Source organism: Seriola lalandi, unplaced genomic scaffold, assembly GCF_002814215.2.
Source record: "Seriola lalandi dorsalis isolate HSWRI2012SDOR001 ecotype SW California unplaced genomic scaffold, Sedor1 jcf7180002054421, whole genome shotgun sequence".
Taxonomy (NCBI): domain Eukaryota; kingdom Metazoa; phylum Chordata; class Actinopteri; order Carangiformes; family Carangidae; genus Seriola; species Seriola lalandi.
In genome coordinates, this window is record NW_019524974.1 from 401,054 (window position 1) to 407,015 (window position 5,962).

The window sequence follows — 5,962 nt, forward strand, 5'->3', positions numbered from 1 at the left end:
CCGGTAAAAATAAAAATAAAATAATAATAACGTTAACACACTGATTCACATTGGAGTTCAGCCAAGTGAATGTAGCCTATATGGCTTCCCCGGCTCTCCTTTTTGGTGGGGATTTAATAAATAATTTATTCGCTGTGATATATCACAAGCGACATTTTGGAGGGGAACAACGCGTGTCTGTCCCGTATCGGTAGCTGCCATTCGTCCGGAGGAGGGAGGAGGGAACTCGGTCTAAACGGACATCACACCGCGCTGACACTGAACAACGGGAGACGGGGAGAGCGGTGAACTGCTGAATATTTTATCCCCAGCGACTATTTTTGTGGCTATATTTCGTTCCCCACGGTTCCTCGGACGATAAACGTGTGTGTGCTGGAGGGGGGGAGTTGACACACAAAATAGAGGAGAAGAGCTCGCTTTTTTTTGTCCCTTTTCCGCTGCCACCCCCTCCCTCCTTTCCTCCCTCCCTCCCTCCCTCCCTCCCTCCGCGGAACGCACGCACACACCGGCCCGGGCCAGCCGAGGACTCCCAAATCCTACCGGGCATCGAGGCTGGCACACGGCGGGGCACCGAGAGCTTCTCTGCCCGCTCTGACTGCCCTGCTGCCCCGCTGGTGGTGGGTTCTTTCTCTCCCGACGCGTCTACCGGCGAGACGTCGGCTCTGCTAGACTTTCATGTGAGATTAATTGATGTATAATTGATGTGTATAAATAATATTCCGTTTTTGAAGTTTCAGCTCTGGTCGTGCTCAAGGGAGGCTACACCATAGCCACATTTTGGTGCCTGTCTACCCACGAGTGTCGGTAAATACAGCATTTCCAGTCTTAAATGCCCTTTAAACTAAAAGCCACACAAGGCTGGAATTTATTACACGTAATTTAAAGGAGTGTTTACGAATTAAATGCAAAGGTGAAGTGTTTTACTAATGTCAGTATTAGCCTTAGCTTTAGCTTGCTACTTGCTAACAGGCCACCTTTAACCTCCCTAAACCAGGAAACTGAGTATGATTAGGTAGTGATTGATGTTGATATCAAAAGCTTGTGTTAGTGTTGAGTCAAATAAGTGCTTGAGTTGACTTTATGCCTGCAAGGTGACTGCAGTGATCAAGTTACTTTTTTTGGTATTTGGGTGTTAGCTACAGCATGTGGTTAGTCTGTATAAAGTAATCCAGAGTTTGTGGCACAGGAGGTGAATTTAAAATAAGTTGTGGAGGACCCACACACAGACACACACACACACACACACACAGTTTAGCATGGAGTCAGAGCATATAATGGGGCACATGGGGACTGCAGGGCAAGGGTCAAGTGGTGTGAATTAACTCCCCTTTATGTTTCCTGGAAGTTGTTGTGACCTCTCTGACCTGTGAGGAGGAAAAGGTGACTGGTAGGATGTCCTTGGTTGACATCTCTGTGCTCTGCAGTGTGTTGAAATCAAATCAGGCAAGCAGCTCCTTGTGTGGGAGAGAAAAACTTGCTTTTAGGCTACCAAAATACCCTTGAGCAATTTCAGATTTCATGACTAATTCTGGTGTCCTGTTGTGAATATTAGCATAACCGTAGACCTTTCTGTTTCTCTACTTTTTGGTGTGATCAGAGCGTTTGTTTTTCCGTTTGATTATTGATGGAATATTTTCTTCATGTAAATGCTTTGTCTTAGCAACTGGCTGCTTATTATTCATATGATTGCACATATTTACACCTGGAAACAACGACAGGCATCTAGTATTTGTTGCTGAGAAGCTCCACTGGGACACTTAGCGGTTCAGTTTCTTGCTCAAGGCCACGGGAAGTGCAGATGTAAGGGAGCAGGCGGTGCACATCATGCATTTTTAGTTCCTAGTTTTTTTTCCCCCCACAGCCAGTTCAGAGGTCAAAACTAGCAACTTTTAATCAGGATCCTGCTGCTCTATCAGTACACTTAGATAGTAATCACCAGTATCACTGAGATCAAGATGCACTAATTAAAGTAGGAGTAATGTATGTAAACAAATCCTGGATGAAGCCCAAAATGCATGGAGAAAATATCACTCTGAACCACTTCTGTTGAATTATAATTACATTAATGTAATGCATATTGATTTTTTTTTTTTTTTTTTTTACATCGGCACAAACTGTCAAAGCACAATAATGTCAAGGTACACTGGCAAGCAAACACTGACTTCGTCAGACTATTTATTGATTTTAACAAAATAAGAAGGAGAAAACTCAACTGTAATTTATACACTTGGGCGCTAATAGTGTTTTGACATGATGGGAATGGGAATTCAATTCAAATAGTACAAAATGCTCCCAGTCCAATAAGCGGTCTTAATTGTTTTGTTCAGAATAGGGCTGTCCAATTAATTAAGCTTAATAATATTATAAGGGAAGTTTACACAATTAATACACACACTAATATTAGCATTTTGGCAATTTTTCATGTATCTTATTTCAACTGAGTTGCTTGTTGCTGTAGGAAACGCAGATGTTGATATTCAGTACTTATTTTACCCATAGCTGTGTAGAGATTTGTGCAGAATTTCAGGATTTCAGAATAAAATCAAAACACTGTTAATGAAATGTGCAGCACTGGAGTTGTAAATAGACATGCTTTAGTCTCTCTTGTAACCCAGTGCATCACTAACTGTGCCTGTATCTATCAAAATTAATTAGTTGCAATAAACCTAAAAATTAATTATGATGAAATGCAGATGGCCCCCTATTCTCAGCGCTTCCCTCACGTGGGCGTAAGGCAGGAGCTCAGCATTGCTTTAGCCCCCTTCTTTTTTTTTTTTCAGCTTTAGTTTTCAACGATAGGAAGTTTGCAGAGCGTGCACAGTACAGTACAGTACAGTAACACTCTGTTTCACTTCACACCTGGAAGCTTGTCAGTACAACCACTGTCTTTGATTGTTGGCCGAGGAACAGCTCCACTCAATGAGTTTGGATTTAAAGTTAAAAAATCCACCTGAGGACTCTATTCTCTAGTTTTATAATTTGGTGACGTTTTATTGCACACCAGGTGCAGGTAGTGTTTTTGTGAGGAGTTGCAACTTACTTATTTTGTTGACCTTGCTTTCTCTATACCTGTCTTGTCTAAGTTTCCCAAAAGGACTTTCAACAACCACTAGAGACTGGGTTTTTTTTGTGCTGTGTATTGAATGTGAGCTAGAAGTACAGTTTTGTAACGGGAGACATTGTCATGATGTGTCATGCCTAGTTGTTCAGATAACATTAAAGCTGTCACCACCTACTACAGATCAACAAAGGTTCAAGGTATTTCTGCGCTGCACACTGCTTATTTTGGAAGTGGAAAAACCTGCATCTCCGCCTCTTCCCCCTCTGAACGTCAATATGAGATGGTGGCTCTTGAAAAAGACCTTAATGTTTGACGAAGAAACAGCAAAAGTTGGCGTTTAACTTAAAATGAATGTATTACTGTCCAACTGTGTTGTAGACGCTTGGTCAAGCTGTTTACATTCGGCCTGTTAAATGCAAGAAAAAGGAAAATATGCCACCAGACATCAAACAAAATGGGTTTAAATAAGGTTTGTCTCCGCTCAATTTTTCTCAATTTGGAATCTCTAATTTCCCACCAAAGTGGTGCATCGCGATTGTTTTTAATCTTTGGCTTTTTTTCAACGTCGAGTCCAGTAGGTTTTGTTGTTAAATAATAGTTTTAATAGTGTGTAAGGCCAGTTGTGCTGTGAGTAGATTGTGTTTACATTTCCCAGCATCCCATTCAGACTAAGTCAGGTTGGATGTGGTTGTTTGGCTGAAAACAGCTGACTCGAGCTGTGTGGCCCAGGGTCTCCAAGAAGACCTCAGTGCAACAGTCACAACAGCCAATCAGTGAAGTTTAATGAAACCAGTGCACAGCTTGTCAGCGGGATTCCCACTGTTTTTGTTACACTTGTGATAAGTTACTGTACAATTCTTCCTTCACCCCGGCTGAACCCCACACATCAGCAATATTTCTTTTCCAGCATTTGTCATTGTGCTCTCGTTCTGTTTGACTGCATGTTTTTAAGCTCTACAAATCACCAACTAAATCAGATTTCTCCAGGAATTATGTGTGAAACACTTGAGGTTGCAGATGAAAGTCGGTCGTATACGGAGTTGCTATTATCACACAGTCCAGTGTGACGGATGAATGTATGTGTTAAACCTTTTTTCAGGTGACCTATTTTTTATTTTACAACCTAAAATTACTGGGAACACACATAATATTAAACTGTGAATGCAGTTTGACGTCTGTGTGTACATGTAGAGTGATTTTTAAGTTAATTAGTTTTGTAAATTAGAATAGACTTTTTATGATTGTAGTACGGTCATGTGTGGTGCTGAAATGATTAGTGTTGGAGACTACTGTATGTTTTGTTGTCTGCAAGTATAATGACAACTGAATTGTATGGGATTAGTTGATCAACTTCTATTTAATTGACAAGATTCATTTTTATTGGATAAAGCTGACTGTACATACAGGAGCTGATCACGGTTACGATTTAATTTATTGTAAATAATATTGCGATTATTTTTGGCAGATACTGATGATGATGTGATTTTTGCTGGGTTCTGTATCAAACATGTATTTTCCCTTTACATTTGGAGAATATGACTTGTAGGCGGGTGCGTCTCTGTTCCGGTGTTAGTTTTTCCTTCCTGATACACAATTTCAGGTAGTGGAATCAGTATCGGCTGATACTAAGGACCGATTGTTTACCATGCTGTATACTACTAACCCCGTATGGGGTGTTGTATGTTTGCTGTCGTTGTTGTATCGTGCGGCTCAGGTCAAACAATTTGTAAAACATGAGCAGATACAAGAATGCCATAGAAAAGTTCTTTTATTATCTGATTTGACTGTCGGTCATAAAAAACAAATCATTTTAGGAATAAATAATAGTCCCTACACTAGTTGTCCTGACATGAAACTAAAGCCTTGCATACTGGTGGGACTTCCCAGTGTCACATGTTGCAAGACTGCAGACGTTTTGCAAACATTGCACTATTTACTGGAAATATTCTTCTTCTTCGCTGCTCTAAAACAGTAGTTACGTGTGGCTGCCCAGCATAACTTCGTGCGTAGGGTACTTTTTTTTAGAGCAGTGAAGAAGCATTGATTTCCGAGAAAACTGCTGATTTATCTGGGTGTGAAATTATAACGTGTATTGGTAAATTACATGGTATTGGAACGGTGTGAAGACTTGTGTACTCACCGAAACCCACTCCATGTGTGGGTTTGACTAAAGGCAATCTACAGAGTTGTAGACATTTTCCATACTTGACAACATCAGATCAGATAAATGTTTTCTTATTCTCATTAAGTCAGTCTGACGTCGTCGTCGTCTTCAAGTTCGTTTTGGGTCAAAGTTGTAAAAACTGACATGTCCGTTGACGTGTCTTCTCTGTTACCCCCCCACCCCACCCCAAACGTTTACAAGGAGAACTAAAGGTGCTACAGCAGACTACTGTTTAGGTTACTAGGTCTCGTCTGCGAGTCTTCCTCCCGGTGGAAGAACAAGACTAATCACCAGCTTATTGTTTCCTATTAGTGGTTTGTTTTGGGTTGTAGCCAGCGTAAGCGCTCAGCGTCATCTACTACTACCAGCTACTGTCCCCATGATGATTTACTCTGCGTGTGTCCGCCAAGCTTGCATGCCGTCTATCATTTGGAGATCATGATCTTTGTGTAAAATGTGTTTGCTCAGTAGTGAAGTGACTCGCCTTTGTTCTCATCCGTTTACTTCTGCTCCGTGTATGTAAATGTATTGTGCATTTATTAACAAAAAATAAAGGGGCCTCTCCAAAGTGATGCTTCCAGTCCCAAGACAAAGATGGTTTTAGAGATTGTTTATGTATTTTTTATGCCACTGGTTTGACAGTTCCTGCACTCTTCATCACAGGCTTCTTTTGTTGGATGGTGATGAAGACGAGTGAAATGGATGTGTTATGTAAGCGACTGTTTTGACTGAGAAGG